This window comes from Xenopus laevis, chromosome 5S (genome assembly GCF_017654675.1).
Source record: "Xenopus laevis strain J_2021 chromosome 5S, Xenopus_laevis_v10.1, whole genome shotgun sequence".
In the NCBI taxonomy this organism is placed as follows: Eukaryota; Metazoa; Chordata; class Amphibia; order Anura; family Pipidae; genus Xenopus; species Xenopus laevis.
This window is the reverse complement of record NC_054380.1, coordinates 123,744,327-123,770,548: the sequence shown is the minus strand read 5'-3', so window position 1 is coordinate 123,770,548 and position 26,222 is coordinate 123,744,327.

Below are 26,222 nucleotides of genomic sequence, written 5' to 3'. Positions count from 1 at the left end.
TTGAGGCTAAAAACGAGGTCCCTTTGTGAATAACCACAAAATTAAGTAAAGCGGTATGGTAATCAAAGAGCTAAGCTTACTTAGAACCCTGGGATGAATACAATCTTAACATGTTCTAGTCTCTTTTGAATTTCCTTGTGCGTGAGCCATGGATCATTAGTTGTATTACTAGAATAGGGACCATTAAGAAGGAAACCTTCATGAACAAGTTCCTCTTTGTGTAGACAGACAAAAAATAGCAGTCCAGAATATCTGCTTTTTCTCTCTTCTCATCAACCAGCTGACCTCCCACTGATACTAAGGGTCCCACCACTTCCTGCTTCATTTTTTTATTATTTACATATTTAAAAAATAATTTTGGATTATTTTTACTGCTTGCTGCAATACACTTTTCCATCTCAATTGTAGCCTAACTTTCAGGTGGAGGACCTGCAGAGCCTAAATAGGGCAATTACCGAGGAGGAAATCACTGAGACTTTAAAAAAGCTACAGAATGGTACACATATAAATATTACAACATATAAATATTACAAAAGATACCAGCAAATTCTGACCCCTTACCTGGGCAGACTCTTTAATGATTTTCTCCTGGGCTCTCTAATTCCATCCTCGGATCTCACCTCTTACCTTACATTAATACCAAAAGAGGGCAAACACCCTACATTTTGCTCTGATTACACTGTTAAATTCAGAGTTGAAACTATTTTCTAAAATATTAGCCAATCACCTGGCACCAATAATGCCAAAATTGATTCATGAAGATCAGGTAGGCTTCAGTCAAGGGAGGCAAGCAGGGGATAATACAAGAAGAATCATAGATACAATAGACCTAATACAAAAACAAATTCAGAAGGCTTTGACACAGTAAAAGCTTTCAATCGACTAGTCTGGACATATATGTTCCAACTACTCTTTCTCTGGTCCATATTTGATTGCTTTGAAAGCTCTGTATAGCACCCCTAGCACGCATCTGAAGCTGTCTGGGCAATCAAATAAACCCATCAAGATCTCAAACAGAACTAGACAGAGGTGCCCTCTTTCTCCTATGTTGTACAAACTAGGCATAGAGCCTCTAGCCGCAAGTATAAGAAATGATCATGAAATAAAGGGTGTCAAAGTAGGGCCAACACACCACAAAATAGCATTATTCACTGTCACTTCTCCACACTCCTCACTACATCATCTACATAACTAGCTAGATCTGTAAATATGTCAACAACTGAAGCTCTGCCAATCTCCTTATAAGATGATACAATAGATCATCATCATCATCATCGTTTATTTATATAGCACTGTCAAGATACACAGTGCTTTACTGCAGTTATAGCAAACAGGGAATAAATGGTGTATAACAAACAAGGATTACAGAATACAATGAGGTTAGAAGGACCTAGAGATTAGAGTTTACAAACTAAAAGGTTAGGGTACAATTGAGACATTAGGATTATATAAACATTTTGTCATTTTTGATACAGCAATGATTAATTAAGGTACATCGAATAAGCCTCTTTAAACAGATGGGTCTTTAAGGAGAGCTTGAAAGTTTGGAAAGAAGGAGAAAGTCTGACAGCTTGTGGCAGAGAGTTCCAGAGAAAAGCAGAAGCCCGAGAGAAGACTTGTAGACGAGAATGGGCAGAAGTGATCAGAGGAGAAGTGAGACGAAGATCAGAAGCAGAGCGTAGGTTTCGTGAAGGAGTGTATTTGGAGATTAGAGATGAAATATAGGGAGGGGTTTCATTATTAAGGGCCTTGAATGTGAGTGTAAGTAATTTGAATTTGATTCTAGAAGAGATTGGGAGCCAGTGAAGGGACATACATATGGGAGCAGCTGATGTTGAGCGGCGAGCAAGATGAATGAGTCTAGTGGCTGCGTTTAGAACAGACTGGAGTTGTGAAAGGTGACTTGTTGGAATACCTCTGAGGAGTAAGTTGCAGTAATCAAGGAGGGAGATGATGAGAGTCTGAATCAGTGTTTTAGTTGATTCTGAACTGAGATAGGGTCGTATTTGATCAATGTTGCGCAGTTGAATACGGCAAGAATAACGTACTCCTCCTAGGCAGCGTGCCTGTGTGTTGGAATGAAAGGTGGTGTTGTTTACGGTGAGTGATATCTGAGGGACAGGGGAAGATCTTGGAGGACATGGCACAGCTGGGAAATTGACAAAATGTCTAGCCCCATGTCAGATTTCAAAATTGAATATAAAAAAATCTGTTTGCTCTTTTGAGAAATGGATTTCAGTGCAGAATTCTGCTGGAGTAGCACTATTAACTGATTCATTTTGAAAAAAACATGTTTTCCTTTAAGGCAACAGCCCTTTCTTTAAACATATGGAAGAAAGCTAGAGATAAATACAAACTGATCTCGTCATACACACCATTAACAGCAATTCCAGGCAATACACTATTTGAACCTGCAATAACTTCTCTGCAAAGCATATTAGTGGACCATAATCGATTATTTAGGGTTTATGATGTGATAGATTCGGCAACAAAGGCAATATTAACCTATGGACAAATAAGGGACCTGAGCACAGATCATAAATTACCATGGTATATGTATTTTCAAATTCGTCATTTTGTGGATCTGTTTCTCAGAGAGCTCCAAAAACACCCAATAACTGCATTTGAATCCTTGGCACTACAAGGTCTACCACAAAAAGGTGTGATATCCAAAATATCCAAAATTATTAGTGTACCCCCTTTTGCAACAGGTTATAAACATTCATACATGCAGAAATGGGAGACCAATTTAGGGTTGGAAATCACAATTGAAGATTGGTCACATATATGGTCGAATGCTAAACGGGGGATAACCTTTACCAAATAGAAACAAAAAATAAATATATAAGGTACTAATGTCCTGGTACCTAACCCCCTCTAGATTGCATAAACTCTTCCCCAACACAATGGAGACATGTTGGAGAGGTTGTACGATGGCAGGACCCTACAACACCTGTTTTGGGAATGTCCTTTAATACAACCACTGTTGGAAGAGATTAGGAAGTTAATAGAACATCTTACACATGATTTTATACAGCTGGATATACAAACCTTTCTAATGGGGAGACCTTTAGAAGGGCTATCTAAGCAAACACAGATATTGGTTAACCAGGTACTCACAGCTACACGCATCTCAATAGCTTCTGGATGGAAGTCTAACATTATACCCACCAGAGCAGAAATTGAACTTAGAATAGAGATTAACTGAGCTTTTGAATATAACATTACCTTCATTTAAGATAGAGTTGCACAATATCTGAAGACCTGGACAGCGCAGATAGGAGGGTTAATGCGCAGATAGGAGGGTTACTGCAAGACACGTACATATTAGCAACATAAAAATGGTTAGCTACTAAGCGCTAAAACTCAAAACTTAAAAATATGTGCAGAAAATGTCTAAGACAAATGAGTCATATCTAACTGGTACGACCAATCTCTCCTAAAATGCTAAAAGAGACGGACACTTTGAAAACTTAATAAAAATCTAAGTTACAAAAAAAAAAAAAAATTGGAAATTGGAAAGCATTCCAAGATATATGCAGGACTGACTGAAAATTATATGATACAATTAGACAGGTCCATAAGTACAGAAATCTATAAATGGAAGCTCAAAGTTCTGTAATTCAGGCAGAATCCAATTTCAGGGAATTTATGAGGCTAGCATGGACATTATCCAGGAAAGTTTATGGTGGTAAGAATTTAAGCATCAGGTGAGCATCATTTGCAAGCATTAGGACAGAAAGCAACATATAAATATCCAAGAATATAGTGTCTACCAAACAAAAACAATATTGTTGACCTTTTAGATAGAAGACTAAATAGTAGATTAAATCATTTTATGGGAACCACATGCTACTATTATTAAGGGATGGTGGACCTTCTGGATCATGAGGTTCACGCTATATAATAAAAGGTCATCTTCAATGATTTGAAATTGCAAAATTAAGCCCTGCAGCTACAAAATAATTTGCTGTTCTCATTTGACTTAAAATAAATAAATAAAAGATCGGTGAATTAGCACCAATTAAATTCCAATTATGAATCACCTAAACTAAATTATGCAATCTGGATGGATTATGATCACGTTAAATCAGGTGAATATTAGAAAACAAAATGTTGTTGACAAATTCACACTTCCAGTCACCATGATTCCCTCTGAATCATAAATCATCTGATTCATTTTTGCGTACATTCTAGACAGGCTACACAGCAGAGGGCAGATGTCCCTAATCGAGAGTTTTTGACAGAGAATAGAATCGTTATGGTGTAGGGTCATGAAGAAAACAGAGAAGAAGGTGGATTTGTTATAACATATAGGGGCAGATTTACTAAAGGGCAAAGTGGCAAATGCTGCCGAGAATTCGCCAGCTTTACCACCCGCAGGGACATCAGCAATTTACTAATGAGTACAGGGCAATTTCGCTCGTGAAAGAGATAGGTGCTAGCGCTCATTTGCAACAATTCGCCAAATGGACGTTACTCTGCAAATTCACTAAAATGTGGATTTTACTGAAAGTTACCTCTTTTAAAAGATCTTGCCTTCACCAGCACAGATCAGGCGAAGTGCACTGGTGCATAGATCTTCCTCAATTTTCTGTTGAGTGGAAAAAGCATCAAAGTTCAAAAAAACGCTGGTGTATTTTCCTTTATTTCAGAGTGATAGGCTGCAAAAGTCCTTATATTTTTTTGGGGGTAACCGGTTTCCCCCATACATTTTATAACATATGGAACATTAACTATACAATGAGCTCATGTGTAGGGCATTATAACTAGCGATGCGCTAATTTGCGCCGTTTCGCGAATTCCACGCGAAATTCGTGCGAAATTCGCGAAACGACGCCGGCGTCTCGTTTTTGACGCTCGCGCCTGTTTTTTTACGCTGGCGCCCATTTTTTGATGTCGGCGCCCGTTTTTGACGCCGGCGGTTTTTTTCGGGCAAATTTTCACAGGCGTTTCGCGAATTTATTCGGTGGCGGCGAATCGCGCAAATTTGCGCCTGGCAAATAAATTCGCCCATCACAAATTATAACAACTCTATTGTCTTTAATAAGGTTACCTGAACATGTTTAATTAACAGTGGAAATGTAATGTATTTGCTGCAAAATATAACATAAGGACGTCCATTACAACTTTAAATGCAAATTAACCTCAGCATAAGACCTCTAGCAAAGTTCCGCTAGGCAGAAATGAACACTAGCACATCTTTGCTTTGAATTGCTCGCATTGCCGAAGTAACGCTAGCGAAAAGTCACCAACGTTCGGCGAAACTAAACTTTGCATTTTAGTGAATTAGCGTTATCTGAGCGAATTTTCATCTGGCAAAGTGTAGCGATCGGTGCGAAGTTGTCGCTGGTGACTTTTCGCCGGTTAGTGAATCTGCCCCTTAAAGTGTAACTCTTGGAAGTTGGGATTATGGCAGGATATGGTTTAGTTGTAAATGATCAATGAGTATAGCTTCAGTTTGTCTAGCCAGATCCAAATTACACACTATGGAGATTTCATAGGAACAAAGCAGGATTGTCTACTAGTTAGTTGTAAAGACGTTATAAACTCTTTACTATATAGTATGTATTATAATTTAAAAGGTAATCATTACTTGGACATAATGTTTTTAGAATATATTGATATATAAAAATGTATTGAAATGGCCTCAGTATTTATCAACTAAAACAACCAATGAGATGTAAGTATTAAAACCCATATTTGTTGGTGGGGTTATAAATCAAAAATAAACCATTGCCATGTGAAATCCCTACACAGAGACTTGGCAGCTGCTACAGAGGTCAGAAATAAGATTCTTGTATGAAAATATAAAGAACAGAAGGCCGGCAGGGTCAAAGGGTAGTCAAATTAGGAATAAAGGGCAAGCAAAATAGGATTAAAATGCATGTGAGCTGGACTCTGCTGAAACAGAAAGTTGATGTATGTGGCTTTTTCCTGAGCCAGTCTTAAATAAGCAAAAGGGCCTATACACCCTTTTTTTTGGATAATAAGGGCAGATCTTGAACCAAATAAATAATAAGTACCATAAACGCTGTCCTGCAAAAGAAAAATGCACGTTATACAGTGAGCATAACATTGAATAAACTGATAATCAGCTGTTTGTTCTCAGTCTACGTGTATTTTATTTTTATTCATTTGAAATGAACAAATCCGTATGCTTCCACCCTTGCCTGGCACTAGATTTGCAAAGATGCATTGCATTAGGATTGTAGGTCAAAAACAGCAAGGTGCATAATTTCCTTCCCATTAAAGCACGTTATGATGCAGAATGCATGTTTAAAAAATGCAGCTGCTGTGAGGCAAAACACACTCCATGGTGGTGGTGCCATTGTCCCACAGGCCCATCTCCTAATTATTGCTTGAAAGAACTATTCACCCTAGAGGCTTTGTCCTTCACCGCAGCTGCTCTAGCTGTTCTGCATGTAAATTTAACTAACACTCACAGTCTTCATTATTTTTTTAACATATGTCTGCTCTGTTTCTGGCAATGTATAATGAAACGGTATCAGAACCAAATTTATTCAGTGTCTATAAATATATTATTGGGCAGAGGCTGTCACCTTAGTTCACAGGTCTTTCTCTTTAAATATGATGATAATATAGCATAAATTATGTATACATACAAAGAAAGATGGCACTCTTTAGAACTATATATATATTTTGATATAGATATATTGGCCTTAAGCTCACTAACTTTAAAGGGGATAATAAATACATCCAGCTATTGCTTTAATGAACTGCTCCATTATCCGCATCTAACAGGACTGAGTTGGCTTTGAAATATGCAAGTCATAATTAGGATTTCACACCAAGCTACAAAGTTCGTTCTTAGGATATAGTCACGGCAATGAATCTCAATGTTTCATGGGTTTTTTTTTGCCTTTTAATGTCTTAGGTTCATGATCAAACAAGGCTTTCTTTAAATTGTGACTGTTTCAAAACAAACCAGAGCTTCCAAATTACAGGGGAAATCTGCATAACATTTGAAGAAATTGCATTCACTTTCCATGATTGAAAAAGCTTTTTTTTACAAAAACTCATCAATGATATATTCTGAATGCAGTGGTTAAAGGGGTAACTAAAATAGTAATGTGACAAAAGTAAACCTGAGCTCTAAAAATTTTACAGACCCAAGGTTATGAGATCAATTTGTCTTTGTACTGTGGGATTTATTGCTTTCAAGACAACACTCAGCAGGACAGAAAGAACCATCTTAATCCTCAGCAACATCTTACGTTGGCTCTTTCTTGTTATTATATTTACCAAGATGATCCTTAAAAGAAAGGACAAGCAATGCCCAAGGTAATTAAAAAAACAAAAAAGAAATGTATCTAAAGGAACAATATTCTGTTTTTTAATAATATTATTGGAAGGCACCACAATATCCTCCAGAGGTTCATTAAAATTATTTATAGAGAACCAAACCAAATCATTATGAGGAATATGAGAAATATAAGGCACCTTTGGTTTCCACTGCTAGAAATCCAACTAATATTTTAGACTTATGTAGAACAGTATTTGCCAGAAACATGTTTTTCCATAAATGCCTCACACCATTTCTCCATTAATTTATGCTTGTGAGATACTAATGTAGCGCTATAGTAAATTAGAGTGGCACCGCCTCTACTATGAGCTTACTTCCAAATATATATGTGCACCGGATGAGATCTTTTACTCAGGAGTAAGCCCTCGCAACGGTGTGGAGGCAGGGTGTAGTGCAACTGTAACAAATATGCTATACACAAGAACTGGGCGCCAGTGGTTCTTTATGCTGAACCAATTAACTTAGCATATACACAGCATCAGAGAACAGCTGGATCCCTGCAGGCAAGGGAACATTTCAGCAGTAGTTAAACAACAATTGAGAAGGTACTTCCAGCTTTCAGCCTGTGCCCTAAGTGGAACCCAGGGGAATCTCTACATCCCTAAGGGGTCCATTTACTTAGCTCGAGTGAAGGAATAGAAGAAAAAAAACTTTCGAATGTTTTTTTTCCGGCTACTTCGACCATGGAATGGGCTACTTCGACCTTCGACTACGACTTCGAAACGAACGATTCAAACTAAAAATCGTTCAACTATTCGACCATTCGATAGTCAAAGTACTGTCTCTTTAAAAAAAAACTTCGACCCCCTAGTTCGCCACCTAAAACCTACCGAAGTCAATGTTAACCTATGGGGAAGGTCCCCATAGGCTTTGGAATCTTTTTTGGGTTGAAGAAAAATCGTTCCATCGATGGATTAAAATCCTTCGAATCGAATGATTTGAAGGATTTAATCGTTCAATCGAGCGGTAAATCCTTCGACTTCGATATTCGAAGTCGAAGGATTTAACTTCGACAGTCGAATATCGAGGGTTAATTAACCCTCGATATTCGATCATAAGTAAATTTGCCCCTTAATTTTATGCACTTAGTCCCTACTTCTGGGTTATTAATACCTTACTAGACTACTAGACCATCAGCGCATTCCCTACATACGCTCTTTCACCCATGATCCAGTAAGTGCAATCACTGTGGATCCCGGCAATACCTCACTATTCTGAGTCTCAATTGACAGGTATAGCGTCAGACCTTATCCACTGGAACAAATGCAGCAACCCTCTTACACACACACAAAATAAGAACATAAATGTGAGTAGATCTGATTCTGCATAAGACCAGTGTTTGAAAGAGTGATACACTATGGAGTAGATTCTCTCCCTAGGAGACTGTGACACACTTGTACATATTAGAGCACCATACCCAAACTCTCATTCTTTCACACTTGGACAAGTGGCTCCACAAATACTTCACTGGTGCAGCTGTGATTCTTTGGACTTAGTGCAGTTATTTTATTCTTATTTGTCTCAATATTTGGCTGCAATTTGTTCATGAAACACAGAAAGAAATTGCCGGCTGGTCAACTCCAGAATATGGGTTAGACCGAGCGCTAGCACAATGGTGTTGTTAGGAGCAGACCGAGCACTGCCAATTTCTTTCTGTGTTTCATGTATATATTGTAGCCAAAGGTAATTATTCCCAGGTGTATGTTTGTTGGTAGAGGCTTAAAAGCTCCCTGCTTTCCAACTAGAGCTCCAGAACTAAGGGTAAGTGCACAATGGTCTTACTACTCAGTCACATTGGTTGCTGGGGGACTTGATTTTAAATGGACTATAAACTAATAATGCTCCCAAATACGTACAATGAGGGGCCTTGACGTGGCACGTGAGCTTACACATTTTGGCCAAAGTGTGGTACTAACACCTCATTTTTTGTAATAATTGTTTTTAAAGGCAAACCACTCACTGGCAAATTTTCTTTCTCTTTGGTAAAATGTAATGTTTAGCTGGAAAGGAAAAAAATATTTTAAACCTATCACCACATTTTTTTTATCATCCTCTCCATTGGTAATATCAACTGTCCTTAATTCTTCCACTGTAGATAATGAAACTTACTCTTCTCCAGCCTCAGTGCATGCCCTTGTCAGATTTACTTGTCCGTCTTTCCGCTTTTTTCTGCTTTCTATGTTTAACTGGTCTTTATTTTTTTTCATATCTACACACGCCACTCACACAAAAATGATTAGAACCTTTCCTAATCCAACTGCCCTCAAGTGACCAATGGCAAATGCAATTCACTTAATGCTGCATAAGTACTAAAAAGTCACACATGTATCTAGCTTATGTACAGTGTATAACCTCAGGTGCTTATTTTTCATGGTGTACAAATCCAATTTACAGGTTAAATCACCCATTCCATGTATTAATCTTGTTGCCCTTCTACCAATATTTTCTAGTTCCTTTATGCCTTTCTATATATCCCCGAAGAAACATCTTATATTCGAGGCATGAATATTTATACAAATGCAGAAATATGTTTGTCTTTCACACATGCATTTCTGTTTTCAAAGGTATTAAGTTATTAGTTTTTCAAGCACTTCTTTATTTATTGATGTTAAGCTTCTAAAGTACCTTTGTTCCTATATTTGTTTCACATTTCACATTCACCTATGCGTATATCTGACCATGGGGAAAATTTACTAACCTCTGAAAATTTGCCAACGACGGCTTCACTCACAGCGGAACACTTTGCCAAGCGTAGATTCTCCAGGACACGCTAATTCACTAAAACCTGAGCGTTCAATAAAATCTGCATCTTAGTGAATTTACGTAGTTACGTCCATTCGCCAGAACGCAAATTTGCCTGGCATTAGCGAGCGATGTACCGCTGGAGTCTATCTTCACTAGCGAAGTTACGCCAGCGACCATTAGTAAATCGGCAAAGTTCTGAAATGACGTCACAAAATTTTCGCCAGCGTTAGTCACTTCACCCATTAGTAAATTTGCCCCCATGTATCCATAATAATTTATGACCAATTGTTAGTTATTTGAAGGTCGCATTGTATGATCTTATTAAATGGCAACTAAATCCCAAAGAAGAATTAGACTAAACATGTAAAAAAAAAAAAATTTAGGCAAGGGCCCTTTCGCACAAGAACAAAGGTACAGCAACTTGTGGCTATGAAACTCCATGGACCCAAGTGTTTTTTATTTGTTAATAGAGTTGTCATTCATTCTTTACTTGACCAGAACTCTCCCTTTGCCCCTACTATATCCCTACTCTCCCTTTGCCCCAGTATGTGTGTGTATGTATATATATATATATATATATATATATATATATATATATATATATATATATATATATATATATATATATATATATATATATATATAGTGAGAGAGAGACAGAGAAGGGGAGATTAAACACATATTTTTTATTTATTTGCTAAAGATCCATAATTTTTTTGCTTATTTTTTCATTGTTGCTCAAGGTAAAAGTTTGCACTTCAAAATTATTTGACGCCAATTGACCAATACATTTTGCAAATTTTTCTCTGTTTTGCAAATTTTTTGCCATTTCGCTATTTTTTTGGCGAAGCGAAACGGGACAGATTTGCCCATCACTACTTAAAAATACAATTCAGGGAAAAGAAAAAAAATTAATATTAGTGAATTGTCCCTTTAATATTTAAATTGTTTGGTGCAATGATGCAAATTATGGAAAGATCCCTTACCTGAAAAAAACCCAGGTCTCTGAGCATTCTAGATAACAAATCCAGGGGCAGATTTATCAAAGGTCGAGGTGAATTTTCGAATGAAAAAAAAATCAAATTTCGAGTTATTTTTGTGTAGTAGGGAATAACCAAATTCGTTTTGAATTTGAAAAAAAATTGTCATGTACTGTCTCTTTAAAAAACCGACTTCGACCATTTGCCAGCTTATTTGGAGTCAATTGGTGGACTTTGAAAAATCTACATTTTTTTGGGGAAAAACTTCTTATCAGATTCGATTGAATGCGCTATTAATTCTATTTGTACGGTTAAAATTCAGCCAAATACGGACCTACTCGATCGTTGGTCTTTTTTAATTCGAATTTTGAAGTTTTTTCGATTCAAAATTCGACTCTTGATAAATATGTCCCTTAATGTAAATAATTAGTGTTATTTAGTTCAGGTTAGACTAAAGACTTGTTCATTTGAAAAGAACACAATAAGGTTTAAGTTCGATCATTTTAAGATTCTATTGATAGAAGGTACTTGTGTCTAATCACACCCCTTATATCAGCACATGTTGGTAGCAAACACCATTGCACCCTCCCAGTCTCTACTGATGATTAAAATCTCTGGAGCTACCACCACCCGGAAGGGGATGAAATTCCAGGGTTCTCACCATGGGCTGTGTCAATAGGCACATCAGACCTGCACCTATATAGAATCACAAACAGACAACTCTTTAACTGAGCATCAGAAATTACACAATCCCCGCTTTCATTATTGTTGTGAAAGACAAATGAATAAACACCACAATAAAAACAAATGTAAAATCAAGCCCCTCCTCTCACAGCACTTCAAATAGTTGTAGTAAAAATAAAATAGTATAGGAGTAAAAAAAGATAAAACAATATATTTAATGTGTTAAAAATAGTCAATTGTAGTGATGGGCGAATTTATTCGTCAGGAGCGAATTTGCGGAAAATTTCCATGTTTGATGCCGGCGACAATTCTAGGTCGCCCATTGACTTTAATGGGCGTCAGAATTGTGGCCAGCGTCAAAATTTTCACCGGCGTCAAAATTCGTGTTTTTGCTGCTTTGCGAATTTTGCGGGAAATTCTCAAATTTTTCGGGGAAGCGAAACAAGAGAAATTCGCCCATCACTAGCAAATTGTTATTTTGCAGAACCCACTCAAAGTTAAAATTTCCATACAGTTCCCCTTTAAACGTGTTTTGTACTAAGGTGAATGACTTTCTCTTTAATGTTAGTGCCTTATTGAAATCTCACTTTATAGTTTGGCTTCCCTCGCTTTTTAATTGCAATTACATTTACTTGCTAAAACTCCATTGGCAAACTCTTTCCTTGGGCTGACAATATCCTTTTCTCCAGTGACTCGCTGTCCTGCAATAGATTACAAAGCAAAGCTATTCATGTCACACCAGTCATCAGTGGGTTAACATTGTTGCTTTGTTTTGTGACTATGAAAAGTAAGTCTGCTGGCAGTTATTCTCAGCATTTACCCCCTAGTTCTGTAGCAGGATGTATCACAGGGGGGTGGTTTATAGTATTGTTGTCCCACTTCTTCATTTTGCTTTTTCCTGCTGAAAGAACATTAAGAGCCTCATTACACTTTCACAGACGCACTGGATACTGATCTAGACCTTTATTTTAAAAGCAGTTCAATTAGTAAAGTCTCTGTCATTAGGCAGTTAGGAACAGGAATTTAAACAGAATTTTTCAAAACCTTCTGCTGCGTATGATTTGTGTTTTAGAGGAAATTGAAGCTTCTACCTTAAAAATCAGTGGGGCTCATTTATCAACAATGGGCAGATTTGCCGATTAAATTGCTGCATTCATTGTTTTACTTGCAGCTGGCTTTAAGAAGCTAATCACTGATTGGTTGCTATGGGTAACTGCCCATGGGCAAATTTGCCCAGTGTTGATAAATGAGCCCCAGTTAGAGGAAAGTCTGTCCAGGTGGAGACCATGATGCCAGTACCAACACAGCAGCCTTTTTGGAATAGTGCCGGTGACTGAATGGACAGGAGCCTATGCGCTGTGTTACTAAGAGTTTTAATAAAAAACAAATGTGCACACACATTTCCAGACAAGTATAAATGGAGGCAGACAGTAAACAAGTCCTTGATAAAGGCTAACGGTTGGAGCTGGCAGCACGGATCAACTCCATATAACAGGCTGAAAGTCAAGGCAGGGCAAGATTTACATACTGTACCGGGCGCACCTAGGCCTGCTCTTGTTCGTCGCCCCTGTCCCCTCCCTTTTACTCACTCAAATTTTCATTGGAACCAGAGCAATGGAGATTGGCGCACAGGAAATTTTGTATCTCCTGTAAATCCCCAGTGTTTCTGAACCAATGTGGGTGTGGTCCGGGCCTTGGTGGCCTCTCCACAAATCCGGGCCTGGGTCAAGGACAGGCAGCGAACATACAGAGCCTGAAAAACAGGCTGAGGTCAAAACTAGGAAATCAGAACAGTAGGAATAAGGGAAAGAGCAGGACTTATTAAGCAGGAGAAGGGTATCAGGAACAAGGGTGCAGGAACAGGATCAGGAACAAGGTCACAGAATCAAAGACAAGATCTCAGGACCTCAGGGCTTGAAGTTGGCAGAATGGCCAATGATCTTGCATCAGAGGACCAGGGAAGCAGGCTTAAATAGTCCTTTAACAAGCTATTGCCCGCAGCTGTACAGGGGGCTTGAATCATGGAAGATTGACATGGGCATGCCTCCTGTGGCTCAAGCAGGAGGAGCAGTGGCAGCTATGCAACAGGTCCCTAGTTCCAAAACAGGGAGTTCCTGACACAGCCATTTCTATCTTACAGATTGTGTGAAATATTTCTACTCAATTAATTAATTGTGATTGACTAAAAGAAAAAAGAATCTCATACATTGATGCATTTTTACTTATTGTATTAAATGTATTAAATTAAGTTGTATTTAAAGTTATTAAATGTGGGTGCACCATGACACCATGAAGTACTGTAAGGGGGTTATTTATCAAAGTCTGAATTTATTTCAATATTTTCTACTACTCTGATCAAATCAGCTCGGGTTTTTTAAGCTTATTTATTATTACATTTTCCTGAAAATTTGCTTTGCAGAAAAAAAATCAGATTTTCATGATTTTTTCAGATTTTTCACTCGAAAACTCAGATTTTTGCCTGAAAACCTTGGGGCATTGCACGAAACCCCGTGCACATCAAAAAATTATTGGGACTTCTCCCATTGACTTATATGTAACCTCGACAGGTCTGAGATGCTGGATTTTCTGATTCAGAGTTTTCCATCCTCTGGGTTTAATAAATTCTGAAGAATTTGTCATTTTTTAAAAGTCTGATTCTTTAAAAAAAAAAATCACAAATTTTTCTTTTGAACATCAATTCCAGTTAAACTGGATTTTATGGATTTTTGTCTGTGTTAAAGAAAACTTGATTATAACCATATTTATTAATAATCTTGAATAGGGTAAACTCAAACAAAAAAGCTTTCCCTCGAATCCTCTTGAAAACTCAAAAAGATTGAGTTTTTGGCCGCAAGCTTTGGGAGTCTATTTGAGTTTTTCTGTGCCCCACTTTAAATCAAATTGATCGAATCAAGTTTTTTAAATTAACTTTCTTTCTTGTAAATTTTTCACACAGGAAGTCCTCCAGCGGCCATTTTTCAGTGCATTGTCGCACTAAATCATCACTTGCTATTTGGATACACTAGGTGGAAGATGTTTTAGAGCTGCCCAAATATCTTGCCCAATTGTGACAATGGCCAGGCATAGGAGGCTGGGGGAGGAGGAAGGAGAGTGTCTCTCCAGTCCCGTGGAGGTGGAGAGAAGGGTCACTTGGTCCTGCAGCATCTGGGATCTTAGTGCCCACAGGAGGGGGACAGAAAGGAGGTTGGGGAGTGAGAGGGGGGATTGGGGCGAGGAGGACAAGGCAGGTAGGAGGGCTGCAGGAGAGAGGAAAAGGAAGACAGGGCAAGGAGGGGGCTGCTTGTGGGAATCACGCACCACCTGGACATTGAGTTTGTCCAATTACGGAAAGCTTCTGTTGATGGCAAGGTGGGTTAAGCGAAATATGAGTGCAAACAATTGCTCCTATGCAATTTGGATATTGGATAATTAGGAAAAAATACATGCCTGGTTTGAGGGGAAGGAACCAGCCTTTGTGAGTGCAACAGTAGTGCATAAAGTACTTGCATTAGTGTGCTCCTGAAGGTGGGCTGGCTCATGCCAGTGAGGTGTAAAGATATCTACTGGAAATTGGCAGTTGCCAAAAAATTTAAATTGCAAGCAACTTGCAGATCCCAGGCAGTGCCTGAGACTGTGCCATCACAGTTCCAAGCTCCTGACTGATAAGCCCATAGACCTGGAGAATGGCGGCTAGGGATCAGGCGGTAAATCTTCACAATCTCATCATCAGGAAGCTGGTCAAGAGAAAGTACAGGCCTCCTGAAGCGATGAGGCTGCCTGATCCTAAAAGCAGTCTGTTACTGCTGCTCCTTGCTCTGGCGGTTGCTGCCTTTCTTGCCGTGCAATTATTGCTAGAGCAATAGCTGTAGCTTGGGGTTTCTGTCAAAAGCCATATTTACCTCCAAACACTCTCTTTCAAACTAAAATTGCATCAGGTAAGGGGTTTATTGGTAACCCATTGTGTCCCAGTATTCCATGCAGCCTTTAACCATTCCCTGAACCATAAGGAAAGATAGCCTAAATCAAGATTTGAGTTCTAAAACTTCTATACAAATACTCACATTTGTTGAGTTCAGTTTTCATAAATATCAAATATATGAATAACAATTCAAATCTCTCCACTGAACTCTTTCAAACTGCCCCTTAGTGACAAAATTAAGGGTGAATGTTGTTGCCCAGCAGGGATGATCCTGGGGCTGCTGCTCCATGCTTAAAACATCAGTGACTGAGCGGGGCTACATCTCTAGTGCAATGAGGGTTTTAACCTGGAAATTCTTCCCTTAAAGTTACAAGAGACTGGTTTTTGCCACCCCTTGTAACTGGCCACTCACTGCCGCCTGAGGCAAGGTTTTAACCCTGCCTCATGGCAGGAGAAGCCCTGTTCCTCAGCATAAAAGTAGCCTTCCACCAGGGACCCCCATTGCCTCTCATAAGACAAAGTCAAATCATACAGTATAAAAGGCCACTCCTGGAGATGGGGCAGTAATCAGAAAATATCTTATATCCATCAGGTTCTTTGATTAGATTAGGTCAAAATTTAAAGGGCTTAGTCCTAGAGTAGGCATTGCAATTGAATATATTAAATTTCCAGCAGAGTGCAGTATAGTTTCCAGCTGGTAATGTCTCTAAAAGCACATCCTTGTTCTAAACTGTGATTCACTGTAATTGACAGTCATAAAGGTGCAGAAAGATATTCTGCTGTACACGCTTTCAAAGCTCCATCAGATGAAGCAATGAAGAACATGTGTTATGTTTTTTCATTGTATGTTATAAAGAGGCTTCTGTAACTTCAATAGAGAATGCATAAGAGGCTTATGATATGTACTGCTCATTACAGAAGCTTTTTACTCTGGTGTTCAGGCAAGCAATAAGAGGCTGAAGTCTGTACCAGATAAGTATCAGCCATTTTTGCTTCCACTTCTGATATCTTCAGAAGGAGGAGCTCTATGTGTGCGAATACAGTTGAATTTCAACTTGAACAAAACAACGGTATGTCCTTTTGGCCTGCATTCAGAATATCAATAAGAAATAAGACGATGAAGTATTCATAATGCAACCTGCCAGATTATTATTTTTTCTTCTCTTTTCAAGGTGTCTGCGTATGGACATTCATCTACTTTAGATTATTGAACATCTTCTTGAAATGCAAAATTCAAGAATAATTAGAAAATATAACTTGTTCAATGTTTAGGTTCCCTTTTTTGCTTTTCTGTTTTTATGTTGTGCACTGGAAGTGGCACAATGGTTATCAGTAGTGGTGGGTGAATCTGTCCTGTTTCGATTTGCCTAAAAATTCGTGAAACTCCAAAAAAATGCAATTTTTACATGCGCTACTTTTTTGTTGCAGCAATTTTTTTCAGCGTTACATTTTTGCAGTAGTTTCGCTAAAAAAATGTGCAGGTGTCGAAATGTGAAAATTCGCTGTGAATCCATTCCTGGCAAATACATTTGCCTATCACTAGTTATCAGTGCTGTCTTTAGATGCTGGGGTACTAGATTTGATTTCAGCCAGGGTTTTATCTACAAGGGCTTTGGATGCTCTCCCTGTGTTTGTGTGGGTTTCTTCTGGGTACTTTTTTCCCACACCCCAAAAAGATACAGGAGGGTATTTTAGAGTGTGAGCTCAACCATAGCAGTGAATGATGTATAATATCTGTATAGCACTTTGGAATCTGTTGAATGTATATAAATAAAAAATAATAGTAATTTGTCAACAGTGGTCAGGTAATATCAGATACTTAAAAACAATTACTGTATATTACCATGATTGTAATGAATAGAGATGAGCAAATTTTTTTGCCAGGCATGGATTCATGGTGAAATTCGGTGTTTTGCCATCTGCAAATTTTTTTGTGAAAGTGTGCCAAAAATTTGGCATGAAAAAATGTCTCGCTAATTGACAGCAGTTTCGTTAACTTTTCTTTGAAGCGAAACAGGACAGATTCACTCATCACTAAAAAAGTTTTTGTACAATCATGTGGTGTGTTGGTAATTTGGCAGCAATGTGTCCAATATGTGAGGGATGTCTATGGGGCAGCAGGAATGGAGGAGTATTTATTGCCAGGGTCGGACTGGGGGGCCCGGGGCCGATGGGGGCTGCTGCCGTGGGCCCCCCTCTGGACTCCCTGCTGCCACGCACACACTGTGTTTCAGTTGTGCCAGGAAAAACTTCTGAAGTGAAGGGTGCGAATTTGGGCCATGGGGCCCACAAGAGCCGGGGGTCCGATCTTGCTTGCCAGGTTTTTTTCCCAGTGTCTCTCCAGTCCAGTCCGACCCTGCTTATTAATATTATTGTATCATAAATTAAGATCATGACTGGTTATATACACCCCATGATCTGCTACTAAACTACTAAAATACCACTTAGGCTACTAAAATACCACTAAAAATAAGAAGAGTCAGGAGGTATGGGCATAAGTAGAATAAGTAGAAACAATGAGACTAAAGGAGGTGTTATCCCAGATATGTTTTGATCTGATAATTGCATACCCATCTACTTGCATATCCACCTGTGTCCTACTATTTAGACATCCTATTGCTGGCATCTGAATATGGGGTTTAATGGTATGTACTAACAGAGATAAGTGCAAAGCTCAAAAATCGGTGAAAATTCTCGATAACATAATAAGAGCAAATCATAAAGCATTCACACTTCTGTGTCACTGCTTCTATATCTGTAACTGATTGGGTTTCTTTTTCACATTGTTTTTATGTCCCATTGCTGCCATTATGATGGCCATAATGATGCAGTTGCAGTTTACATAGTTACATAGTTACATAGTTAAGTTGGGCTGAAAAAGACCAAAGTCCATCAAGTTCAACCCCTCTAAATGAAACCCAGCATCCATACATACTAGGGAGGCACCGAATCCAGGATTCAGTTCAGGATTTGGCCAGGATTCAGCCTTTTTCAGCAGGATTCGGATTCGGCTGAATCCTTCTGCTTGACCGAACTGAATCTGAATCCTAATTTGCATATGCAAATTAGGGACGAGAGGAAAATTGCGTGATTTTTTGTTACAAAACAAAGAAGTAAAAAATGTTTTCCCCTTCACACCCCTAATTTGCATATGCAATTAAGGATTCGGATTCAGTTCGGTATTCGGCCGAATCTTTCTTTTCAAAGGATTCGGGGGTTCGGCCGAATCCAAAATAGTGGATTCGGTGCATCCCTAATACATATACACACTCCCACTGACCCCTCCATACACTCACATAACTATATACCAATATCTGTATTAATTGTAGATTATAGTATCACAAAAGCCTTTAATATTCTGTCTGTCCAAGAAATCATCCAAGCCATTCTTATAGTCATTAACTGAATCAGCATCACAACATCACCCGGCAGTGCATTCCCCAACCTCACTGTCCTGACTGTGAAGAACCCCCTACGTTGCTTCAAATGAAAGTTCTTTTCTTCTAGTCTAAAGGGGAGGCCTCTGGTACGGTGATCCACTTTATGGGTAAAAAGGTCCCCTGCTATTTGTCTATAATGTCCTCTAATGTACTTGTAAAGTGTAATCATGTCCCCTCACAAGCGCCTTTTTTCCAGAGAAAATAACCCCAACCTTGACAGTCTACCCACATAATTTAAATCTTCCGTCCCTCTAACCAGTTTAGTTGCACTTAGTCTCTGCACTCTCTCCAGCTCATTTATATCCCTCTTAAGGACTGGAATCCAAACTCTATGGCATACTCCAGATGAGGCCTTTCATCCCTTGAGTTAATATTCCCTATTTTAGGCAAGACAGAAATGTATTTGCTTTAGTAGCTACAGAAAGACACTGCCTGGAATTAGACAACTTGTAACTTGCAACACGCTGCCATTTAGTGTATATTTCGCATTTATATTATTTCATCATCAGCAAAAATAGAAACAGTACTTTCAATGTCCACCTCCAGGTCATTAATAATAATAAAGTTGAAACGCAAAGGACCAAGGAATTGTGAATTATGCAGATGTTTTTGTCATTTTATTAAATGTATACCATAATGTTTTAGATTGCACTTCACAATATGAAGTCACTGTTGTCCACAGAAATAGAGAGTAATAGATATGACCAAATTATGTACAGATGGTTGTTGCATCTAGTTATAAATGGAGGCATTTGTATATACTCTTTTATAACATTTCTAAAATATTCAGTTTAAAAGGCACATATACTCTTTACAAGAGATTTTTTCCCCATTTGGCAACACAGAAAATAGGCCAAATTGGGCTAATCTGAATCAGCTTCATGTCAATGATTAGATTATAATAGAGGCTGATTCAGACTCATCAAGAAGGGCCATTTCACCCGTTTGCAATCCTCAATGACTGTATTTATAAAAACTGTCTGATAAATAAATGGCCTGGCCACATATTGATTGGTCCCACTCAAGGGTGTCTGATGTAACCGCTAATGTCAGACTTTGTATAACCAACTTGCATGGCAGATTCGGCTGAGTATTCACCATTCTCATTATTACCATTTTTTTCATCCAAATCTTCAAACTTATATTTATTAACACAATGGGCATAGTAATTATATGTCTTTTACACAAATTTTTAATGAGCAGTAGCTGATATTTCTGTAAACTAAAACAAAGATCAAGCAATTCTGATCTTGTAATGATTTCTACTTTACTACTGATTTCTAGTAAAGTCAAAAATGCTTTTGAACGCAGTTAAGTCCCCATTAACTTTCATTCCTGAGCTCTACCTTCCCATAACACACAGAGGAGCTGGACTGCTTTGAGCAGCCAACTACATTCTGACAAATTGACACATTGATCAAAGCAGTAAATGAGTCATTAAACACATTAAACATCAAGAATGTGTAAATAATTCCTGGAAAATATTGAATTGGTTGGAATCCCTGTGGATTCCTCAGTTCAATATTTAGTAAATCTACCCCATAATGTCATCTGCTACTTGCACAATATTGTCGTTTATACCCCTGCAAATAAAACATGTCTTTTACTTTATTTATTACTCTACACATATAACATGTGTATAGACAGTTACTTTCCCATTCTACTTAATGATCATTAATCAATAAGATCAAAAGAACAAGACCCAGGGCTAAATCCCACAGTAATAATAATAGCTATTTTAGTCATGTTAGAAAATATTCAATTTATAAGAATCCTTAGCCTTCTGCACTATAGTCAACTCTCTATCCATATACAAATTCAAAACCAGCCTATTGGGTGTATTTAATATTTACATGATTTTCTAGTAGACTTAGGGGTGTATTTATCAAAAAGTGAAGTTAATAGTGAAGTTCCGCCACTAGAGTGAAATTCCACCACTCTCCATTCATTTCTTTGGGATTTTTATAGGCGTATTTATCAAAGGGTGAACTTTCACCCATTGATAAATACGCCTTTCAAAATCCCATAGAAATGAATTGAGAGCTGCGGAATTTCACTCTAGTGGCGGAACTTCACTCTTTGATAAATTTACCCCTTAAAGTTTGAGGATCCAAATTATGGAAAGATCCATTATCTGAAAACCCCAGTCCCAAGCATTCTGGGTAACAGGTCCCATACCTGTATTTAACAACTATTTCTTATGTAACCTTAACACAATAAATATCTGAATGAAAAGCATGAAATAGGAGAGTGACTTAGACAAGCTGTTTGTTGACAGCGTCTTGAGATCTACTGATCACTAGATAAAGATCTACTGGTAGATTCAGTTCTACCCTTTGGGCACCCCTGTCCTAGTAATTCTAGTAACCAATAGCATCTTATGTAGTTTCCCAAAGACTTGGATTGTGATAAACGCTCTGAGGAGGGATGGGCGATTTTTTTCACCTTGTTTCGGCGTGGAAATGACGCCCCTAGACTTTAATGGGCATCTGTGAATTTGACCTGTTTTGCTTCGCCGAAAATTTGCAGACGTGGAAAATTCTCTGACGCCCATTAAAATCTATGGGCGTCATTTCTGCAGTGATACAAGGCAAACATATTCGCCCATTCCTCCTCTGAGCATGGGAGACAGCCTTTCCATAATTCAGAATTTTCTGGATAATGGGTTTCCAGATAACGGCTCCCATACATTTATAGCAATATACATGTTCCCATAAATCAGTATTTAATTAATGTTTTCCATGGATGAGAATGCTAACAATCCTTTTATGGATGTAGATCCTAATGGGACAACATTAACAAAAGAAGACCTCGCATTAGTAAAGTATGGGCACTCCTGTATTAGGAAATTTTGTAACAATGGGTCACAGACTGATTTAGAATGTAAGCCCTACGGGGTAGGGTCCTCTAGCCTTTTGTTTCCTTGACACTGAGCACTTAATCTGCATCGTAATTATACTTTATATTTATGTGAATTGTATTCTAATAATGCACTTATTGTTACTTTTTATTCAAATGACGCCTTGTTTGTTACTACGAATTTATTGTTTTGTTGTACAGTGCTTTGCCCTCAAGGAGGGCATACATACATATGAATTATCAATGCCTATAAAGTAAAGTGTCAAATGTCAGCACTATATAAATTATAATATAATGCAGATTATAAGCAACATACAACATTTAAATATACAGCATACATAGAGTATTCTCACTGAGGTTACATCTTTAAAATAAAAGAACTCAAAGATTTAAACATTATTTCCAGGTCTATTCTTTGAACTATCCTTTACCATGGGAAAAAACCAAGCAGGGTTATTGACGGCAACTGTAAGAAACAGCCCTTGAACCTTGTAGATGGACAAAGTCAAGATGCACTGTAAATTCAGTTGGAACTGAAAGATGTGCTCTATAATTCTATAAACATATAACTTGAGCTCCCTACTTTTGCTAATTGCCTTTCAGCCTTCACCTACTCCCATTTGCTAGAGAAGTCTGAACCAACATTACCATAGGTTGCATAAGTAAATGCTTTATAATTCTAATTATACCTAAACTATGGGGGTTATTTATCAAAGTTCGGATTTATCTCAATATTTTCTGCTACAAACTCCGATCAAATCCGTTAGGGTTTTTTACACTTATTTATTATTAAATTTTCCTGAAAATTTGCTTTGCAGGAAAAAAATAATCAGATTTTCCCCCCCGATTTTTTCTGATTTTTCACCCGAAAACTCAGATTTCTTATGCTTTTTGCCCAAAAACTCAGAAACTCCGAAACTCCGGGGTATTGCATAAATCCCAGCGCACATAAAAAAAATCATTGGGACTTCTCCCATTGATTTATATGCAACCTCAACAGGTCTGATATGCCGAATTTTCAGATTCTTTCAGATTCTTTTCAGATGACTTTTTCTTCCTCGGGGTTTAATAAATTCCGAAAAAATCATGATTTTTTAAAAGTCCAATTTTATAAAAAAAAAATCAAACATTTTTCATGAATTTTGCATTCGGAGTGAAAAAATGGGGTCTGAAATACTCAGGGCCACTGCAGACAAGGAGCAATGGTTCCTTTGTTCGGTTTATTGTACAAAATGTATAAACACTAAAATTTAAAAACTTATTTTCATGTTTGATATTTGAAAAATAATTCAGGCATTAATAATCACTTTATTTCTAGTTTGAGTGAATAGTGCAGGTTTTTCCTAATGTGTTATGTTGTTAAAAATAAAAAACACACTTTATGATTGTCAAGGTCACAGATTCCATAAGAGATGCATAGCCTGGTCATGTACTAGATATGAATAGGCAGAATCTGGTTCCAAACACTCTAAACACTGCCACTTGGTATTTATTATTATTATTATTATTATTAACATGTATTTATATAACGCCAACATATTGCGTAGCACTGTAAAGTAAATGTGATTATACAACTACATCACATGAATTACATATATAGAATATATGGAGTAACAAACAATATCTGATATTCCAACTGCGCCCACAAATGGGCCAATTCTATAGCCGTACGTCCTAGGCCTCTGCAGTATTTCCAAATGACACGCATACCAACGACTACAGCAAAGCCAATCTCTATGGAGGCAAGCAGCTGTCTGCATAGAATTTAAAAACATTGAGTGCATGTATATCATTTCTTAAATTGCTTTATTTTTGCCTATAAGAATACTGTACCTCTCATATAGACAAAAATTTTTCTAACTGAACTGCTTCATTGTTGGTTAATACAGTATACCATAGAAGGGCAATTTTGCACACTAAAAAGGTCATTGTGCTGATTTAACAACTAAACTTGTAATGTATGAGTCAATGAAATTTGCAAGTAATGTTCCAAGTCAGTGCCTTTTTTAAATCTGACATTTTTTGTATCCATTACTACAGCTGCTAATTACTAATTACTGTTACTAATATTGTATCTTGGTGGGATGGTTTGAAGAAAGAATTGCTTAATTCCACATCAAAAGCCCAAACTTTTTATTCATAACCCGAGTGATGAAGGGTATAATTAAGTTCACATTTGGGCTATTAGGTAACTGAAAATCTGCTTGGTAGTTAAAGGAACTTCCTGAGCTATGAAACGTAGCCTGTTTATTTTATCTTCAGGCCTAAAGTTCAAATACTATGTACATGAACAGGGGTTATGGCGGGTTGGAAGTACAGCTGAAATGCCTGATGGCAGAGGAGAAGGAAGGAAGCAGCTGTCATGTACTAGAAAACATGCTGCAAATTAAATAAAACTCTTCAGAAGATATGGGGAGATTACAACCAACTATAATTGTATCCAATAATATTAAACTAAGCTGTAGGAGGAAATTAAATAACTCAGTACTTTTTATGTTGAAGGTTCCAGACAAGTGAGCAATTATGGTATAATGACTTTTGCGTACTCACACCATTTTATACTTTTCTGCAGATTTGAAAACAGATGATGAAAGCAAGGAGGCCAATGAAGGTTCATTTAATGAGGAATGTTGTCTTGAGCACTAAGTTGCATTTCAATGTTTCAGGATCATGCTGGTGGCACAGAAGCTGGACAGAAGTTCCTGCCTGGGAATTCAAGACAGGCAGCTCAGCATATGGAAAGAAGGGAGGGACAGAGTTGAATCTTGGTGCAGGAGGCAGAGTCAAGTGTGGGGGCAGGGGAGAAGAAGAAAGCAGTTCACCCATGCAGAAGAGAAGCCCTCAACCAACCAGTTAAGCCATTTTTGTAATCAGGAAATAAGGGTTGTATAGTGTGGTTAGGCTAGCAGTTATGTCACAGCTGGTGGTGGAATGCATGCCTTGGGGGGCTTATGGTCATGGCTAGCATGTGCAGGTCTAGCAAGAGTAGTGACAGTTGGTAGCCTGGTTTACCTCACCCACCTGACCCCTATGAGTTTGGGTGGCTGGTCAGATACCACAAAATGTGCATGGTGGATATTCTTGGCAAGTAGTGATGGGCGAATTTATTCGCCAGGCGCGAATTCACGGCGAATTTGCGCGTTTCGCCGCCAGCGAATAAATTCGCGAAACGCCCGCGAAAATTCGCGTCAAAAATTCGCCGGCGTCAAAATTTTTTTTTAGAAAAAACGGACGCCGGCGCCAAAAACGGGCGCCGGCGTCGAAAACGGGCGCCGGCGTCGGAAAAACGGGCGCCGGCGTCAAAAACGAGACGCCGGCGCAGTTTCGCAAATTTTTCGCCGTTTCGCAAATTTCGCGCGAAATTCGCAAATTTTTGCTAATATGGCAGTTGCTATCCTAAACAAATAGAGAGAGCTTCTAGAGCTGTTTACTCACGTATAGTAAATCATTCTACAAAATAAATATAGCATTATTGCTTGCACTTTGCAGTTAATCTATTGCCAATAAAATGCCTCCGTAGCTTTCCTTCTCCTTTAAAAGTAGAAAGTTGAGAAGTTATCTTTTCCTGCAACCTTGATCCTGCCAATATCACTTATATCAGCCTTGCCAGCTTTACTGCCTTGCCTGTTTCCAGTGTTTTTCATATCTGTGCTCCAGTACCTAATTCTTCCTCAGTCCCTACATCCAGGACACAAGCTCTACCCCATACCTCCCACAAGTGTACATTTTGCTTATAAACCCTAGTGGTGCTGTTGTAGGAGAGATCTCTGAAGATAGAAGCCCTATGTAGAGATCCTGGGACAGGTGGTGCAGAAAGAGGCCATGAGTAGGTAAAGTTACTGGGGGGCGGCAGGCTTGGCATTATGGTCATGTTGTAAAGGAAAAGCAGTGTAAGAGGAAGGGCTAAGCCTATAACTGGAAATAAAGTGTGAGAGTCCCTTTTTACCTTGTGACTGCACAGGAACAAACAACGCCCCTCCCTCCTGCCCTGTGGGGAATGCTGGGAGATGGTATGTCACAGCTTTTTGCATACCATACTGGGTAGCCAAAAAGGGGGTGGTAGTATAACTAATATGGTTAGGGGCAAGGAGGCAAGTATTTGAGGAATTAGGTAGTGTTAGCTTAGCCTTTCGCTGGAGAACAGGTTTTGGTTTTTACTGGGGTGTGGGAATGGAACAACATTGAGTCACACTCGAGTCAAGACAATGATACAGAAACCAGCTCAGGTTCAGCATAGTTACATAGTTAAGTTGGGTTGAAAAAAGCCC